Genomic DNA, 18,841 nt, shown 5'->3' with positions numbered 1-18,841 from the left:
CATCTCACCGCTACCCAATATTGCTTGCCGGGGTACTTGCTCACAACACTGACAGCCTGTGAAATAACCGGTCTAATCCAGACCATGACATACACTGCCAACAGCATTCGAGTAAGGCTCATGAGATATCCTGCTTTTCCTTATCTGTTTTGGGACATGTCCTGAGGAAAACTTGAGGAGAGACGCGTAGGGAACGCTCTCCGGCTTTACCTGACCCATCACATCCTTGATCAATACCTACACACAAGGTATTCCTCCTGTGATTACCAAAGCCTACTCCTCCTTCAGTCTCAATGCCGAGAACCATCTTTGCAGCCCCCCGATCCTTCATTCTAAATGTCCCACTTAACCGAGTCTTCAGTACATTGATTTCAGACATGTCATAATTGGCGATCTACATGTCATTAATTCCTGACTCCCCATGAAGGAATCAAACCACTGCTTAGGCGACAGGTCAAACCACGACCTCCTGCAAAGTCTTTTCTCAGCCCCTTTAACTTCGAACTGCTCTGATTGCTTCATGTAAATCTACTCTTTACTTTCCCTTATAGAAGTGTAGACTCCACATCCATCCTTCCAGCTCAAGATCACATTGGCCAACCAGCACCAATCACGGATCTAATAAACACCTACTATACCGTCGGTGCAAATATCTCTGAGAAACCTATCCCTTCTTTCCGAGCATAACCCTTCGCTACCAACCTCGCCATGTATCTATGCTGTATCCTCCTGAAGATCCACCTGCATCCAACCACTCTCCGGCCCACTGGAAGCTCCACCCGCTCCCATATGTCGGTTTGGTACAACGAATCCATTACATCGCCCATAGTCACCTTTCACTTCTCAACACCAGGCTCACCTAGAGCCATCTAAATAAAAGATAAATCCCCTGCGATATTGGAGTCGTCCATATACCTCACCTATATCCTGCGATCATGCCGTGTGATTCTTCTCACAGGTGGCTGCTCCACCTGCTCTGTATCCCTGTCCACGCCTCTCAGCCTTCCTGCCCTACCCTCTCATGTAGCCATACCTAACATGCCACACACATACAGAGGTGAAATCTGCTACATCTACTGCAGCTCCACCTTTTGAAGTGCTCCCGATCAACCTATACATGTTATCGAGTCGTTGCGCTTTCATGACTACCCGTGCCCCCTTAGATACCTTAAGAGTACTATCAATACCTATGTACTTGCATCCTTTTGTCTCAAGTACACCAAGAGAAATCAGATTCTGTTTCAAATCAGGAATGTACCTGACATCAGTCAAGGTACGCTCCACCCCATCAAACATCCTGATGCACACCGTACCAACGACCACGACATTACAGGCAAAGCTATTGCCCATAAACATCTGTCCACCATCGCATTCCCTGTAGCTAGCGAACCAACTCCGATGAGGAGTCATGTGAAAAGATGCCCCTGTGTCTAACATCCACTCGTCCTTACGATTATCGTATGGCCGCCTGATAGTAGACACAGACAAAACATTACCATCACATCCACTCGATCCATCTGACGTGGCAGCATTGGCCTCCCTGTATGAAGCCTCAGAATCTTCTCTCTTCGATTTTAGATTTTCACAATCCTTCTTCACATGTCCTTTCTTCCCATAATTCCAGCACTTTACCTTTCCTTTGCCCTTGCCCTCGGATTTGGATATAGAACCTGAAAAACCCATACCTTGTTCAGAATTCCTACCCCTTGTAAACAGTGCATCAGAAGATGTCCCCATGTCGTCGTTTATCTTTCTCATAGCCTTCCCTTGAAGGGCCGAGATAACGGTGTCGACACTTAGGGTTTTATTCGTGCTGCACAGTGTCCTTGAATGACTCATAAGACGCCGGAAGAGAATTCAGCAACATACATACTTGTTCTTCATCTTTCATCACTTCCTCCATATCCAGCAATTTGCAAACTAATTTATTAAAGTTGCTGATGTGAGCCTCCAGATCTCCACCCTCTGCCATCTTGAAGTTATACCACTGCCGCTTCAAGTGCAGGCGATTTTCAGAGGATTTTTTCGCATAGACATCCTCTAACTTCGCCCATAACTTAGCCGCATTTTTCTCCCTCATAACGTTGTAGAGAATCTTATCCGTGAGACATAAACGGATCAATGATAAAGCTTTCTCATTAAGAGTATTCTAATCATCATCAGTCATAGTAGACTTCCGCTCCTCAAGAGCACCATCTTTGCCTTACTTGATTAAGGAACTCATCATCTTGATTTTCTATAACTCAAAATTATTTTTCCCTGAGTACTTCTCAATCTCATACCTATTGCTCGCCATTATTACTAATCCCTCAAATTCAGATCTGTGCCCCAACAATAGCTCTGATACCACTTATTAGGATTTGTGCTGTGGAATCACACAGATCTAGATCTAGCATAGCAATACAATGACACCAAGCACACACAAGAGAACACAGATTTAACATGAAAAACCCTTACGAAAAAAAACCACGACACAAAGCGACAGATCTCCACTATAAAAATAGAAATTACAAAGAGAGAGGACTTACCCGATTCAAACAACCTCGAATCTCACCCTTGCTACACCCTTTGATTTCCCTAGAACCCCTTTAGAAAGCCTTAGAATTATTTTCCATCGCCTAAAAAAGCCCTAAGAACACCTATTTATAGTTTAGGCAACTTCCCTTTCGCATCCCAGTTGCGAAGGGACCCTTTCGCATCCCAGTTGCGAAAGGACTCAGATTTAAGACATATCGCAACAATATCAACAATAGCATGCCGGATATAATACAAATCTGTGAAGGTTATCTGTATGTAGACAATGAAATTCAAACCTGTGAATCTATATCATTCCTATATTCTGAATCAGAAACTCAATGCATCCTGTGAATATTAACTGTCAATAATCTCCAATTGCAATAACTACATCACTTTAAAATATAAGCATATACGAATACACCGTATTATCGTGTCAGGTTGAAGCATGGCAGAAATGTATCAATAAGAGGCTGATGATAGAAATAGTACAAAGCAGTCAGTGGAATAGTTAAAAGGCCATAGCGTAAATGCCACATAACTTAGTGGCCAGCATTAAAATCCACACCCGTCCTAGCATGATTCACTTCCTGCATTATTTGAAACTTAACACTATCCAGCAGTTCAAGTCAGGCATGAACCTGTCCACCTACATAAAAACCTACAGTAATGAACAGAATTTCAGATCAATCTACTATGTATGCAGATTTATATTGTCTTCAGTATTGCTGATCGAAACAGCAACATAAATCATTCAGCAGTATTATAGTTCATTCTTACATCACCCCAAAAAGCCAAGATAGACCTGCTAAAACAGAAACCATAACCACTCAGCCAAAAAAAAAAGAACCATTCAGTCAAAAAATCAGTATTCTCCATGAATGTGTTTTATATCCAGCCGTTCATCTGTTTTACTATGTGGGGCCTGCCTTAGGGCATGGGTTTTGTCCAGCAGTCCAGCAGCTGCTTTATGGTGGGACCCACTCCTGATGTATTTGTCATTCACGCCGTTCATCTATTTTACATCTTAACTGTCCATCTGTTTGACCAACAGCCCAGTTAGGTGGGTCTGATCATGGAGTTTGTGTTTTATCTGATCCGTCCATCTATTGGACGCTGGGCCAGCAGTCCAGCAGCTGGATAACTGCTATATTGATGTATGTAACTTCTGTGGGCCCGGATCATGATGGGTGGTATGATCCACACCATCTACTTCAAATGAAGTAGATTCAAATCTCAAATGTCCATTTAGCACATTATCGCGGCCCATTGATACGACCCACTTGATATATATTGAGGCCTATGGGTTACGGCCCACTATGATGTATATTGAGGCCCATGGGTCGTAGCCCACAATGAGGTATGTGAGGACCATAGGTCGTGGCCCATGGTGGAGTATATTAGGCCTGTGTTAGAGGCCCATTGTGACGTATATGTGGCCCATATGATGCGGCCCACCTGATGTATGAGAGGCTCATAGATGTGACCATTTGTGATGTATATTAGGCCCTTATGTGAAGCCATGAGCCCACTATACGTTTGGATCTATGTGGGCCGCTTCTTGGGAGCAATGTTGGTTAAATGGCCACATTGATGGGCAATGATGGTTTAATGTCCACATCGTGACCTTCGCTTAGGCCTTGTTTGGCCGATCATTAAGGCCAATTTCGCCGATTCCGATTGTTAAGGCCGATTTCGATTCTAATTGTGGGGGCCGATTTGCCGATTCTGATTATCGATTGATTCCAATTGTCGTGATCGATTGCCGATCCAATTAACGTGATCGATTTGTCAATTCTGATTATCGATCGATCCTAATTGTCGTGATCGATTGCCGATTCCAATTGACGTGACCGATTTATCGATTCTGATTATCGATCGATCTCGATTGTCATGGCCGATTACCGATTCCGATTGACGTGACCGATTTGCCGATTCTGATTATCGATCAATCTCGATTGTTGTGGCCAATTACCGATTTTGATTGACGTGACCGATTTATTGATTCTGATTATCGATCAATTTCGATTGTCGTGGCTGATTGTCGACTCCGATTGACGTGACCGATTTGCTAATTCTGATTATCGATCGATCCCGATTGTCGTAGCCGATTGCCGATTTCAATTGACATGACCAATTTGCCAATTCTGATTATCGATTAATTCTGATTGTTGTGGCCGATTACCGACTTCGATTATCGATCGATCCCGATTGTCATGGCTGAATGCTGATTTTGATTGACGTGACTGATTTGCTGATTCTGATTATCGATTGATCCCGATTGTCGTGGCCAATTGACATGACCAATTTGCCGATTCTGATTATCGATCGATCCCGATTGTCGTGGTCGATTGCCGATTCTAATTGACGTGACCGATTTACTGATTCTGATTATCGATCGATTTTGATTGTCGTGGCCAATTGCCGACTCCGATTGACGTGGCCGATTTACTGATTCTGATTATCGATCGATCCCGATTGTTGTGGCTGATTGCCGATTCTAATTGACGTGACTGATTTGCCGATTCTGATTATCAATCGATTCCGATTGTCGTGGTCGATTGCTGATTCTGTTGACGTGACCGATTTGCCGATTCTGATTATCGATCAAGGCTGATTATTGTGGCCGATTGTCCATTCCGATTGTCATGGACGATTGCTGATTCCGATTGTCGAGGCCGGATATTGAGGCTGATTGTCGAGGCCTAATGTGTTGTATATGCGACTCGTATTTAAGGCCCATTGTGATGTGCATTTGGCCTGTGTTTAAGGCCCAATGTGATATATATGCGGCCTGTATTTGAGGCCCATTGTGATGTGTATTCAGCCCGTGTTTGAGGCTCATATGAAGCTTATGTGATGAGGCCCATTGTGATGCATTCGAGGGCCAGGTGATGGAGCCCATTATGATGTATGTTAGGCCCATGTGAAAGGCCCATCGTGATGTGTATTAAGCTCTTGAGTGAAGCCCATGGTGTTGTATTTTAAGCCCTTGTGTGAGGCCATGTGGCTACTATATGTTAGGCTCTATGTGGGCCATTCTCTGGGGGCAATGTTAGTTAAATGTCCACATCGTCGAGGTTGATTGTCGATGCCGGTTATTGATACCGATTATGAGTATGTAACATCATAGCATCATGATACATGCCCATACGCATCATCTGCATGTTTGTTATGAGATGTGCTGACCATTGCATATGCCATAGTGCCGGTGGTTTATGAGACTCCCTGATAGGCGGAGATCGTCTCACTTGAGTGCACGGTATGCGCGGGATTGATGCATGATTGAATTGTATGATTCATGCATCTTGCATTATGTGTTGTGATTACTGTACGCCCTAGCGACATTAGGGTTATAGCCTCCACAGGCATATCGTGGATGGCCAGATGGGACACCGAAAATCTGTTATACATGGGGTGCTATAGATATCCCTGGGTGAAGTCTCCAAACCTTCTTGGTTCAAGAGGTTGCTCCAACGTCTAGACCGAGTGGATGCATGAGCGCATGAGGGCCTATACCATTAGGCCGGGTCTCCCACTGTGTCGTGGTTGGTTGGAAGGGGGTACGGCTTTACCTGCCTGAGAGGAGGGGGCAATGTTAGGCTGAGTCTGACCAGTTCGAGGAATGGGTCCGCTATCGATAAGCTAGGCTCGATATTGGCAAGCGGATAGTGAGGTCTCTTCCACTTACCTTTTTGCGCACGATGCAGCGGCAATTTGGTTTGGAGTGTAATAGACCCCGATGATTTTTCAGAGAGGAACCGTACTAATATGTGTGCTTATTGAGTAGGAGTTGCATACTCATATATTCATTTTATTCACTATCCACTCGGGCTGGTGGTGCGCAACTAATTATTGTATACCTTCATATGGCCAAGATTTCGGTTGGACGCGCGACTAACCTGAGATCAGGTGTCTACCACACTGGGTCTGATTATCTAAATTTAGGTATGAAACTGGTTTAGATAGAAGTTCTTTGTGATAGACTCCGTAGCTTGCGATACTACGTACTATCATCCCGACTTCACACTTCAGCTTGGTCATTTCATTCGCATCGCATATTGCATTGCATTCTCAACCATAGTATTTGGCTTACTGTCTTCGCATTGCATAGCTGATCTGCATTACTTCATCAGTATATGATATTGGTTTATTATATTTTTGTATCGCATAGCCTGGATAAGGTTGATAGTATTTCTGGGCCTATCAGCATGTCTTCACATTACTCTGATATCGTATGATTTATGAACTTGCCAGTATTTCTGATATTGTATGATTTATGGGCTTGTTAGTATTTCCACTTACTCTGATTACTCTGATATTGCTTACTTAACACTTACCTTGTGCACACACTTTCATTACCCACTAAGCTTTCTATAAGCTTATGCACGATAGATGCATGCAGGTGGCGTTTGGTAACAACAGCGTTGAGCTTGGAGCGTGCAACGGTCTTCTGGAGCTTGATTTTCGATTTATGTATTTCCCTTTCAGCATTGTATTCAATGATTATATTAGTGGACATGTGATGATGATGTTACTTTTGTGATTTGGGTAAACTTATGGTTATGCTTCTTACGAGATAAATATACGTAAAAAAAATTCCTCATTGTAGGATCCCAGGATCGGAATTTGGCGTATGGGCGTTGGGAGCCGAGAATGGGGCATTACGGAGGCTGTCGGCACCGGATTCGGTGATTAGGATTCCTATGAGTCCGATCTTCGGGGTTGGGGCGTGACATGACCACTCCTATGTGACGGTGAAATTTCGACGTTTTTATTCCTTGGATCTTTTGTACTGCTTCGTAGAAAATTCATTTTACCTACAAACATAAGATATTAATAGCAATATGACAGAATCATAGGATAAACTCATAAAGTAATGATTCATATACGAAACATGAAGATGTTTAAAAATGTTATCTAGTTTGGGTAGTCACACGAATAGTAAATATTTGTTAAAATATTCCTGCTATAAACATAGCAGATAAGTACAATCCCAGAAAAGAACTAAGTACGTTGTCTGGTGCATGGAAGAATGTCATTTCATATTCTCTCAGCTATGTTGTCTCTCTTCCTCGACCATTCCTCCCAACTGCGGTCCGTCACCTAAGATAGAGCTCGCCCTTCCTCCAACATAGATATCTCTACAGGGGATGGTGCAACATCCTCTGTACTGTCTCCATCGTCCTCTACTACCTCAGTCAGTCCGTCATCACCACCAACACGAATGGAATTATGAAAGACACAACAAGCAATAACAATTTTAACTTGTGTTTTAAACTTGAACTGAGGAGGAGTACGTAGAATAGGAAAGCGACACTTTAAAAGCACAAATGACCTCTTTATGATATTACACAATTGTGCGTGGTGATAATTGAATAGTTCTTTTTTATTAGTTGGCTTCCTTCCAGTACGGAACTTATTCAAATGATATCGCACACCTCGATAGGGGGCCATAAACCCAGGTGAATGTGTATAGCCAGCATCAACGACATAATATTTTCCTACACATTGGAAGATATATTTCAGTTATGTTATGAAAATAAACTTCTAAAATGTAAAGAAACACCCTATATATATGATTACCATGAGGAATAAGAAAACAGTCTGGGCGACGGGTTAATGCATCTTGTAAGACACGTGCATCCAATGTGGAGTCATCCCAACCAGCAAGCACGTATACAATTTCATATCGAAAGTACATGCAGCAAGAACATTTTGAGGTAAAAATCCTTTCCTATTTGTGAAAGTTGCGCACGTTTCTTTAGGCAAAAAAGTCGGGATATGGGTGCCATTTAGGGCCCTGATGCAGTCATACAATCAAACATGTGCCACATAAACACATCATTCCTATTGCGAAGTAAAAATCCTACTAAAAACATCCAACACTTGTATAATATTACCTGAAAGTAGGCACTCCATAGCGGATTGTCGGATATTTCTTTGGGTGTGCATAGACCAGGAAACTTCACGTATTCTGGATATAGACCGATGATAGTATCCAAGACCCTAGTAAAGTTCCTGCTTACGGTCTCACCAGATCTTGTAAATCAATGACCAATCACATGATTACGTACATTATGTCCGGTAGTATGTAAGAATATTATAACTTGTTCTTCTATAGTACAACGCCTGGTATCGGATAAGAGTTTCCGATCTCTCAACAATGAACATAATTCAAAGAAAGTATCCCTGCCCATTCTCAACTGTGTAAAGCAATCCATATCGCTCTTTCTTATGATGCCATTGACAAATCTATCCTTATCAATGTGACATTCCTTATTCTTTAACTTAATACAATAACGACGATAATATTCCGCAGCGCCTATTACACATGGGAGGCTGCAATGGTTGTTATTACAGCAACTACTTCACTCTCAGTCCAATCATTAGTAGAGGACCTTTCATCACTATTTTTAGCACTATCGGAAGCCATAAGCTAATTGTAGATGAAATTAATCTGAATGAGAATTGGAATGCAGTAATAAGATTGTTAATCATGTAGGGAGTGATATGTAGGAGCCACTACAGAGATTCTAAGTGTGTCATGAAAGATTTGTTATGCAAAACTTTATTGAGTTGTTTACAGTTTGTAATGCAAATGATTGAAGCAGGAATATCTGAATGAGGCATGAATTTGGTAGAAGCATGGATGTCATCTGACTGTAGTTTATTCTTACATTGAAATATTCACAGTTATGTAAGTAGATTTTTTATCCGAAATTCATGTTTTCAGACAATTATTTCCCACTTGTGTCTATATGGTAATCAGTTATGTACGCATCACTGCAGAACTGAAAACATGAAATTAAGCAAGCATGAATATGTGATTACAGTTACTGGCCTACACATGAATATTTGTTTTTGAGAATTTAAACATATTCTTGATATTTGCTTACAGTTCTTTGTCAAAATAATAATATTGGTTTCTATGGTCTCAAAATTTTAAAATCCTATTTTCACTTCAAACGAAGCTGCATACGATAATTACATTTACTTCATTCAGCATATCAACATCTCTTTACCCTGATTTTTTAAGCATACGGGAATATATGTTGACTGTTAGTTTTGCAAATATGGATATCAATTTGCAGAAAGATATGTCTGACAAGTAAACACAATTTCATATCAGACCAACAATGGACAGTCAATCATAGATTTACTATTCTCATATTCTATTTACATGAAACTGTTTATATAGCTATCAGTGAACATCATACTATCGAAAGAAAAATGGCAATCTGAGAATCAGAAATGACATACCTTGTTTGCTAAGAAATGAGATTGTAATGAACTGTCAAATTTGCACAGACAGATGGAGAGATTGCTAATGTCTGTATCGACACATGATTAGATTTAGGGCTTAGGCTTTGATTCAGCCATAAATAGACATTACATTAATGAGATGGAAGTTTAAAACATATCTGTTTAGATGAACATTAAAACCGGAAACATATTCTCATGTGACCTTTGATATTAATAGTCGTCATTCTCAAACATGTCTGTGTTACCACAAAGGACCGAAAGCATGAAGTTATCGGCACTTTCAAACATATACAAAGATGGAATGGTATGCAGCTACCGTTGAATATTTAGGGTAGCCACATGTAACCAAGCAACCCTGTAGTTCTAAATATGCAGATGAACGATGATTTCAGGAACATCATACAACGATCTTACCGACAGTTTACAGAGAATATGTTGGCAAAAATGGTTAACATTTGATGGAGGGAGATTCATCTTAAAAGGGCCATAATGAATCGATAACATGCAAAAAGAGAGTGCAATTTAGAGAAACATGTGTTTTAGGAGAGTAATACCTTACAAACAACTCACCCTTGAAAACTCAGAGCATGTTTGCGGGGAATAGGATTTTTATAAACCAACGCATTCCAAACATCGATAAATCTGCAAGCCACTTCCAGAATCGTGTACTTGATTCTGTGGCGCATGCTCCTGTCATTTCCAGCTTTCCACACACACCACCCCGATTTTGCAAAATCCCAATTTTGGATTCTTACTCTCAGAGATTTAAATCGGATTTTCAGCCCAGCGGAGGTATAACCATAGGTGGATAGGGAGTAGATGCTATACAAATCTGCTGGGGTATACAGCAGACCGTATACACACCATGACGCAAAAGAAATAGGACATGTATGTCTCTGAGGGCAATTCCAGGGCCAAACAGATGCAAACCGCTAACCCGCACTAGTTTTTCGCTCCCAGTATCACCCTTGTTTGGAAGAGGGAAATTCATACCTATAGGCTTGCCGAGTGAAACCATGATCAGGTTTGCGATTGCCCGATTGGCAAGTCGCAACATCGCAAGTAGAGAATCCTGCCCACTGAACGGAGTAACCTTCGTGTGGAAGTGTAACATCTCGAAACAATCTGTACAAGGACCCGAGTACCACCTTAGGCAGAAATCACCCAGGATCAAAACCTTTAGAAAAGTAGGGTTATGTTAGCAAGTGCTAAACTAGAGTGCTTATGAAAATAGCACTAATCGCTTTAAATATAATCTACAAGACCAAAAACGTGCAGAATCATTAATGCTACATTACCCTGAAATCTAGAATCCATCTCAAAATTCAGTTGCTCTCAGGAGCACACCGAAACTCCGTATTGGACCTAGACCGCACGTCGAAAGTTCGATTTTTCTGAAACTATACGAATATGACCGCATTACTGGACTTGACAACCCCCTCGGAAATCAAGTCTTAACTATGTCTAGACATGCACAACTTGAGCCCGGAGTGAAGAGTGTGAGAAACGTGAAAATATTTAGAAATAAAATCTGAATTTAAGTAATCTGAGTCGTGTCGTTTGCGGGCCAAATATAAAGATTTAGACCGTTAGAATCTGACCCAAATACACCCTCGGATCAGAAGAAATGTCCCACATATGTCAATATACTTATGGCCCTGATCGAGTGACTGTGACCACTGAACTGAAACTGTCCGCCATGGCTGATCTGTAAATCCGATCGTACACTTAGATCCATAGTCAAGGAGCTTAAGTCCGATCGCACGTGAAAAAGGAGCCACCAGAAGTGCTCCGTTGGACCGGAACGGCCCATATTTGGATATAACCCAAGTATACCTTAGCCCTGGGGCCATTTTTATTAAACCTGGGCCTATATAAGGACCTTAAACCCTCTCTCATTCACCCCATACGAATTTGATAAAACCCTAGGAGAGAGAAGAGAAAAGAGAAGGGAAAAGAGTGAAAGTGAGAGTGAGAGTTGGAGATTCTTCCTGGGATTCGATCCCGTTACTCCACGCACTCAACCGCCGCTCCTGTGTCGCTATACGGGTGATACCAATCCCGTTCTTAGGTAAGAAACCTAACCCTAATCTGTTTTAGGGTTTCAGATAGTGTAAGTTATGAAATAGCTAACCTAATTTATGCTATAAGTTGCCAATCTGCCGTAGATAAAGACTTAACTTTAAAACCAAGTTCGTTACGAGTCTACCGGCGAAAGGTGCGGATTATAAACGTATAGGTTATGGTTTTCAAGGCTTTCAATGTCGGTGAATGGTTTATTATTGATGTGGGTGCAATTTCACGTTTCTGATATATATGAACTATATTAAGATTTGTGTATTCCATGTATATGTAGAAAGTATCATATACGTATGAAATATGAACATGTGTTTGCCATGATTAATTGTCGTGTGTTTGTGCTAGTTGTATGTGTAACAACTCCTCGGTGAAAGGATTTATCCTATTATGTGCTATCACCAACATACGTCATGTATGTTGGAATATGTAGTCAAGAAATGTCTGAATGAATAAGTGTGTAATAAATTGTACTTTATATGGGTATTGAGAAGAGATTCTCAACTACCTTAATAATGTGTATGACTTTCTCCATGTAACTTATCTTCTTTGTTTGTTTTACTTATACACTGCTTATGTGTGAATTCATGTTTAAGTTGAAATCCATCAAATGCTCACATGCTTGTATGATTGCAATTGTTAATCCATTACTGTTCTGATTAGCTTAGATGATTAGCTGTTATCATTGAATGTGTTTAGGACTATGGAATAGTCCAGGCAATCGGTAATAGGTTCTGATTTGGTGGCTGAGGTTGTTTCGCCACATAGGACGTGATCGATGAATTCGAGCCGTACTTGGGTGGTCGGCAGCGGTTAAGCCACACGGAGTGCTCACGCACTTCATGTCGATTAACTCAACGTGCGCTCGTACTAATCGAGCTCGTCAAGTAACCCGATTGACCCGATGTATGTTCACCATATATGGACGTTACTGCTTGAATCTGAGGTACCAAACTCACTAGTGAAAACCCTTTTAAACCTTGGTACATCAATCCGCTAAGACTCATGAGCTGGACATGGTGGTATGGGACACCGTGGTCGAGCTGTCAGCCTACGCTGGGGTGACGAGCCTCCCCGTAGTGACCAGTGAGCAACCCAGACTCGTGAGCCGAATACGTGGTATGGGACACTGTATTGGAGTTGTCGGCCTACACTGATAAGGTGAAGAGCCATTTATAGTGACCTTGAGCGTACACTAAGATCGCGTAGAGGCGACGAGCCCTTACGTAGCAACAAGAGTACACTAGGCCTGCACTGATAAGGTGACGAGCCCTTTGCAGTGACCTAGAACCGTATCATCGTATGAGATTTACTAGGACTGACGACCCTAGAATGGATCATTGTTTGAGAATTGATATAAGGGAGGTACCTTAGCTTCCCAATCCTGCTGTATGAAAAGGACTAATAATAACTCGGTAATCACGCTCATGTCATCACACTGCATGTGCCCCAGGTTGAAGAGCACAGAGGGAAGAAAGCATGCTGCGACTGTAAGATGGTGTCGCATGAGGGAGTGTAGGCGAGGGCATGTATCTGCTTACATTTCATCCTTGCATTAATAAGAGTACACAGGAATGTTTGATATGTCTGCTTTATCATTATTGCTTGATTGAATTGATAACATGTTAATCTTTGCTTTATTGTTCCACTGAGTTGATCACTCACTCCCATGTTTTGAGACGGTGTTCTGAACACCCACCAGACTTTATCTTAGTTGTAGATGACGATACGACTCAGGAGGCGGAGCCTGATTTCTATGATGATCAGGATGAGTTCTCATATATGCAATTCTCCGGTGGTTTCGCTTAGGCCATCCGGATCGACGTGGCTACATGGTTTATTTTTGTAGTTGAACTATTTTGAACTATTACATGTATATGATGACTCAGTGATGTATTCATACTCTGGAGACCGATCGTGATCTTTTTGGTTCATACACGTCTATATACATTTTCCAATCTTCCGCTTGCGTTATATGAATTAATCTGGAGTATGAATTACTGTTTTGGTATAATTTCACTCATGATTAATGCACTAACACAGACAACATTTAATCATCATTATTTATGTTGCATAAGTGATGCGTTGGAACTCGTGGATTGAGTTTATGCTCGACCCCCCGATTTTCAGGGCGTTACAGGAAGAGAAGATTTTCAACAGCAAAACAACATGTAGAAGATCGATGTTAAACGAAGGGGATGATAGTGTAAAGATATCTCCTTCTCCCATTGGAAATTAGCCTCTGGAGTTTTGAAAAACTCGTCTGCTCCCGAATACAGTGCAATGAAGAGTGTAGTATTGACGGACTGTTTACATCCTGACAATACTTTACCGCCTTTTGGAAATTTTGGCTCGCAGTTGTATTCGCGCGCATGAGATTCAATTCCTATTCACTTTAATCCAAACACGGTAAATGTCACATCATACCATCTAATACGATACAATACACCTGAAAACTCATATCCAAACAGGCCGTAAGGTTTATTGTTATGCGCAATTGCTCTAAAATTACACCCGCGTAATTCAGATAAACCGACGAAATGGTGGGCGTGTGGGCGGCAGGAAAGTTTCAATGATGCACATTTCTATCCTTATTATTTCATATGGTGTGGATGACTTCAATTCTTGACCTATCTCATTTTTGGGCTCATTTCCCAACATAAGTTGGAGAAACTGATGGTTGGAGTGGTTCTCATAGGGACATCATGGTGAGCTCTACAAAGCTTTTCTTTCTAAGGCTCCCTGAATAGGGTTCATAGTCTCGCATATGCACAGCAAATTGGACTTGGACCAAAAAAATACACAACACCAATCTCACCATATCATATAGGCAAATCTATTCCACCCATCAAGCGAGAACCCTTGGATATAAGACTCAAGTGGGTCATGCCAATAGGAGCACTGTAGAATTGCTCTTAAAGCCTCCAAGTTCACGCATTGGGCCCACCTTAACTTTGTATCAGGTTGATTTTTATTTATTTTTATCACTTCATCTTAACAAGTTAAACATGCATATCATAATGTCCCTACGTACAAACTTATGGCATCCCATCTCCATTTTGCACTGTGATATAGTACTACCTTATTGTAGTTTTGCTTTGAAGAAAACTATGCTTGCATTGCGGTGTTTTAGATATTTTTTTTCCTTTTCCTTTTTCGAAGTTGGATGTTGTATCTTGGATACCATTTCTCATTTTGGTTATTGGATTGGCATTATGAATGCAGATGGAAGGACAATCTAGTAATACAAGATTTGTGAATTCCCAGTATGTTTGTTATCCTTGGGTTTTCATATTGCTTTATGGGCAGCTGTGCAGGCATTAAAATTAATTTACAAGATCCATGTTTGTAGTTTAAACTTTCTTGAAGAATTAGATTGTTTTGAGAGCTTATATAATCATCCCTAGAGATTTTTTGGTATTTTTTCACTTGATTTTGCAATTGATGTGGTCTACTATCATACAAGTTAACTAGATGGTACTTTTGCATGTATTGTTTTATTTGGGAATTTATAAGTCATAGAGAATCTGGGTGTGCGTGTGGATGTCAGAGTCTATCTTTATCAGTAGAAAAAAAGTGGTAGATGGCTCTGTCCTTTTCTAGAGCCACTCCCTCTGAATGTTTTAGAGTTTGTGACTATGACATATCACTCAGGAAGATTGAAACTATGCCCAACAATGGTGGCTTGCAACCAGCTTCTCCTGTGATGTAGTTGTAAACAGATTCTGAGGGTAGAGAATCTCTCCCAGGACTTGCACAATTTGTTATTCAAAATCAACATCTAGCCTGGGTAAGAATTAAAAAATTCATTGTTCTTCAGTTTGTTTTTTGATCTCCTCTGGAGTACTCATAGCTGGCTGCCAGTGTTCTAGTTCCTCCCACTTCTGCTGCATTATTGTGGAGTAGACCTCAATTGATCCCCTTGTGTCATATTCGTCATTTCATGGTGCAATTGGTACACATGAGTCTCGATAACCAGTTCTCAGGACACATCTTCTTTCTTCTTTCAGTCACCAATACAATTCCAAATTTTTCTTAAGTTACATTTGATTGACATTAAATAAATAAAATGATATGCTTTTGCTAAGAGGAACAAAAGAAAATATTTTCAATTCCCAAAAAGTGATCTCTAAGGGGCTTCTACCTTTTGTGAATTTTATTTTTCCTGGCAAGTATTGGTCCAAACTGGTCTTCTCTAATTTCTTTTAATGAGAACTCCTCATGATTGTGTCTACAAAAGCTGAGCCCAGGTTAACTCTCTACTATTCTGCTTCTTGATCCGTGATCATTTATATTAACTGAACTGGGGATGCATTTTGAGTTTCCCTTTAAGTAAGTTTCTATAACTCATAGCAATAATCCTTAGTTTTGATTAATGTCGGATTGATTTTTTTTTGTTTGGCAATTATGTGATTGCTCCATACAAAGAGTACCCACAACTGCTTGGTTTACTATTGAAATTGTTGAAGGAGCTGGTGGATTGGGTTCAAATAGCTAGTGGATTGCGACAACCTTTGATTTTACAACTAAAGGGGTTCTCCAAGCTGCAGTGCAAGGGGAATTGTGGCAGATGACGGACGTGGATGGGAGGCCGCCCAGAATGATTGGATTGTGGCTAGAAAAGAGTGTCACATTCATCGACAATCATGATACAGGATCCACACAATAATTATGGGCATTCCCTTCGGATAAAGTCATGCAAGGATATACTTATGTTCTCACCCATCCAAGAATCCCTTCCATAATGAGTTCTAATCATCTACTGTTGTTATGGTTTTTTTTTTTTCTCTTGCTGTAAGTATCCATAAAATTACATGTCCTATGAGATTTGGATGGTTATAAGCACAATTGAACTGGTATGCTCCACCATACATGGACTAAAAAAAATTACCTTCCTAGCACATTTGAAGTGTCAGCTATTAGGTCCCTAATCAAACAGTTTGTGAAGAACCATGGTGTGTGCATTGAATAAACTTGAGTGAGATGTGTTCAAGAAGGTCCTGCACACATCTCACTTAACCATTGCCAAGATCCCATTGACCTGATGTTCCAAAAGGTTAAAAGCAGAGTTATTTCTGTTTTTGTTTTTGGGTTCAGTCACTTTCTCGGGTTGTAATAGGGAAGATAGCACAGGGAGTTGTGTTCATTTGACACATGGACAGTCGCACACAAAATTATTGCTAATGGCGAGTTCTTCTTCTTTGCAGATGCTTTCAGACAATCGAACAAGCTATAGTTATTCATCAGCCAAGCAAAAGTCATACCCAAATCTTGCGTTGTGACTTTGTATTATTTGTGGAACCTAATGTTGTGTAATAGTTTGATTGAGTTTGTTTTGAAAACTTTAAATAGTAAACAAGTGAGATTGATTGTTTGATTGAGTTGTTAACTATTTTGTTGGTATTATGGCTTTCATGATTGATTGTTTCATGAGTGGATTGAATGAATGGATTAGTAGTTTAAATAAATACTTAAAAAAAATAAACATTTTTAGCCTCAATTTGTAACCGAGGCTTGGATTTAGCCTCGGTTGTTGAGAACCAATGCTGAAATTCTCGTGGCTAAAGGCTTTAGCCTTAGTTGTTGAGAACCGAAGTTAAAAATAGATTTAGCTTCAATTGGAAACAACCGAGGCTAAAATTTGAATTTAGTCTCAGTTGGAAACAATGGAGGCTAAAATTTTGATTTAGCCTCACTTGGAGAAAACTGAAGCTAAAAAGGTCTTTTAGCCTCACTTGAAGAACCGAGGCTATAAAAGTCAATTTAGCCTCGGTTGCTAAAACTGAGGCTAAAGCCTTTAGCCACAGGGGTTTCAACCTCGGTTTGGATAACTGAGGCAGAACTGAGGCTAAAGGCTTTAGCCTCAGTTTTTAACCTTTTTAGCCTCAATTTTGAATCGAGGCTAAAGCCCCCTTTCCATGTAGTGAGTCCACTTGAGTAATAGACTTTCATAAGCTAGTCCAAGACAGGGAAACTCTCTCTCTCTCTCTCTCTCTCAACATCTGAAGGAAAGACACATGATTGTAACGCAAGTTTACATTCCATGTAATGGATGTGCAGGTGTTTGGTTCATGCACTGTCATCTGGAGCTCCATACCTCGTGGGGATTGAAGATGGCATTTGTGGTAGAGGACGGAAAAGGCAAGGAAGAATCTGTGCTTCTTCCCCCAAAGGATCTTCCCCTTTGCTAGATGGAAGATGACCATCTCAAAGAAGTCCACAAAAGGCATTGTGTGTGGACGAGGTGTATCTTGCTGGAGTTGCACTTACATGAATTCGAATCCTTCAAAAGGAGGGGATTCATATTTATGGAGAGGATGAGAGATTCATAGAAATGGAATTTGTTTGTGTTGGAGAGTGTTTTGAGGGTCTATATGTTACAGACCTTAAATTGTAAATAAAAAACTACAGCGAGGAATGAATGGTTGTTGTCTTTTAATTCATCCATTGTTGAATTCTTTCGCATGACATTGACATATATGTATGGTCTATATTCACGATCCAAACAATATCGTTTCTACTCAAGCCTGCATGGGCATTCTTCGATGACCCAACACCAGGAAGGTAGGTAGTGTTGGGAGCTGTGGGGCCCACCTCGATGTATGTGTTGTATATCCAAACTGTCCATTTGTCTTTCCAGCTTATTTTAAGGCATGATCTAAAACTATGAGGCAGATCCAAATATCTTGTGGACCACATCACAGGAAAACAGTGGTGATTGAAGGCCTACCATTAAAAACTTCATAGGGTACACTGTAATATTTATTTGCTTTCCAACTTGTTGATCAGGTCACATAGACCAGGATGAAGGGAAACATAAATAACAGCTTCATCCAAAACTTTTGTAGTCTTCAAAATTTTTTATTGGTCGGCATTCAATCACCCGCGTTTAGTGTAGCTCAGCAGCGTGGTCTACCAGATATTTGTATCTGACTCATTTTTTAGCTCATACCCTAAAATGAGCAACACGGCTAAAACACATGTA

General features: G+C 40.7%; 1 long non-coding RNA gene across 1 annotated transcript; it reads left to right on the top strand.

The window, feature by feature from the left end:
* Nucleotides 1-14,941: 14,941 nt before the first annotated feature.
* Nucleotides 14,942-17,286, top strand: LOC131224002 (uncharacterized). Its single transcript, XR_009160792.1, has 2 exons — nt 14,942-15,130; nt 16,447-17,286. It is a non-coding gene; the product is annotated as an uncharacterized LOC131224002 (long non-coding RNA).
* The last annotated feature ends 1,555 nt before the right edge of the window (nt 17,287-18,841 follow it).

The sequence above is a fragment of the Magnolia sinica genome, chromosome 13, assembly GCF_029962835.1.
Source record: "Magnolia sinica isolate HGM2019 chromosome 13, MsV1, whole genome shotgun sequence".
Classification (NCBI taxonomy): Eukaryota; Viridiplantae; Streptophyta; class Magnoliopsida; order Magnoliales; family Magnoliaceae; genus Magnolia; species Magnolia sinica.
The sequence above is the reverse complement of the archived record's forward strand: the minus strand, read 5'-3'. Positions and strand labels throughout refer to the sequence as shown.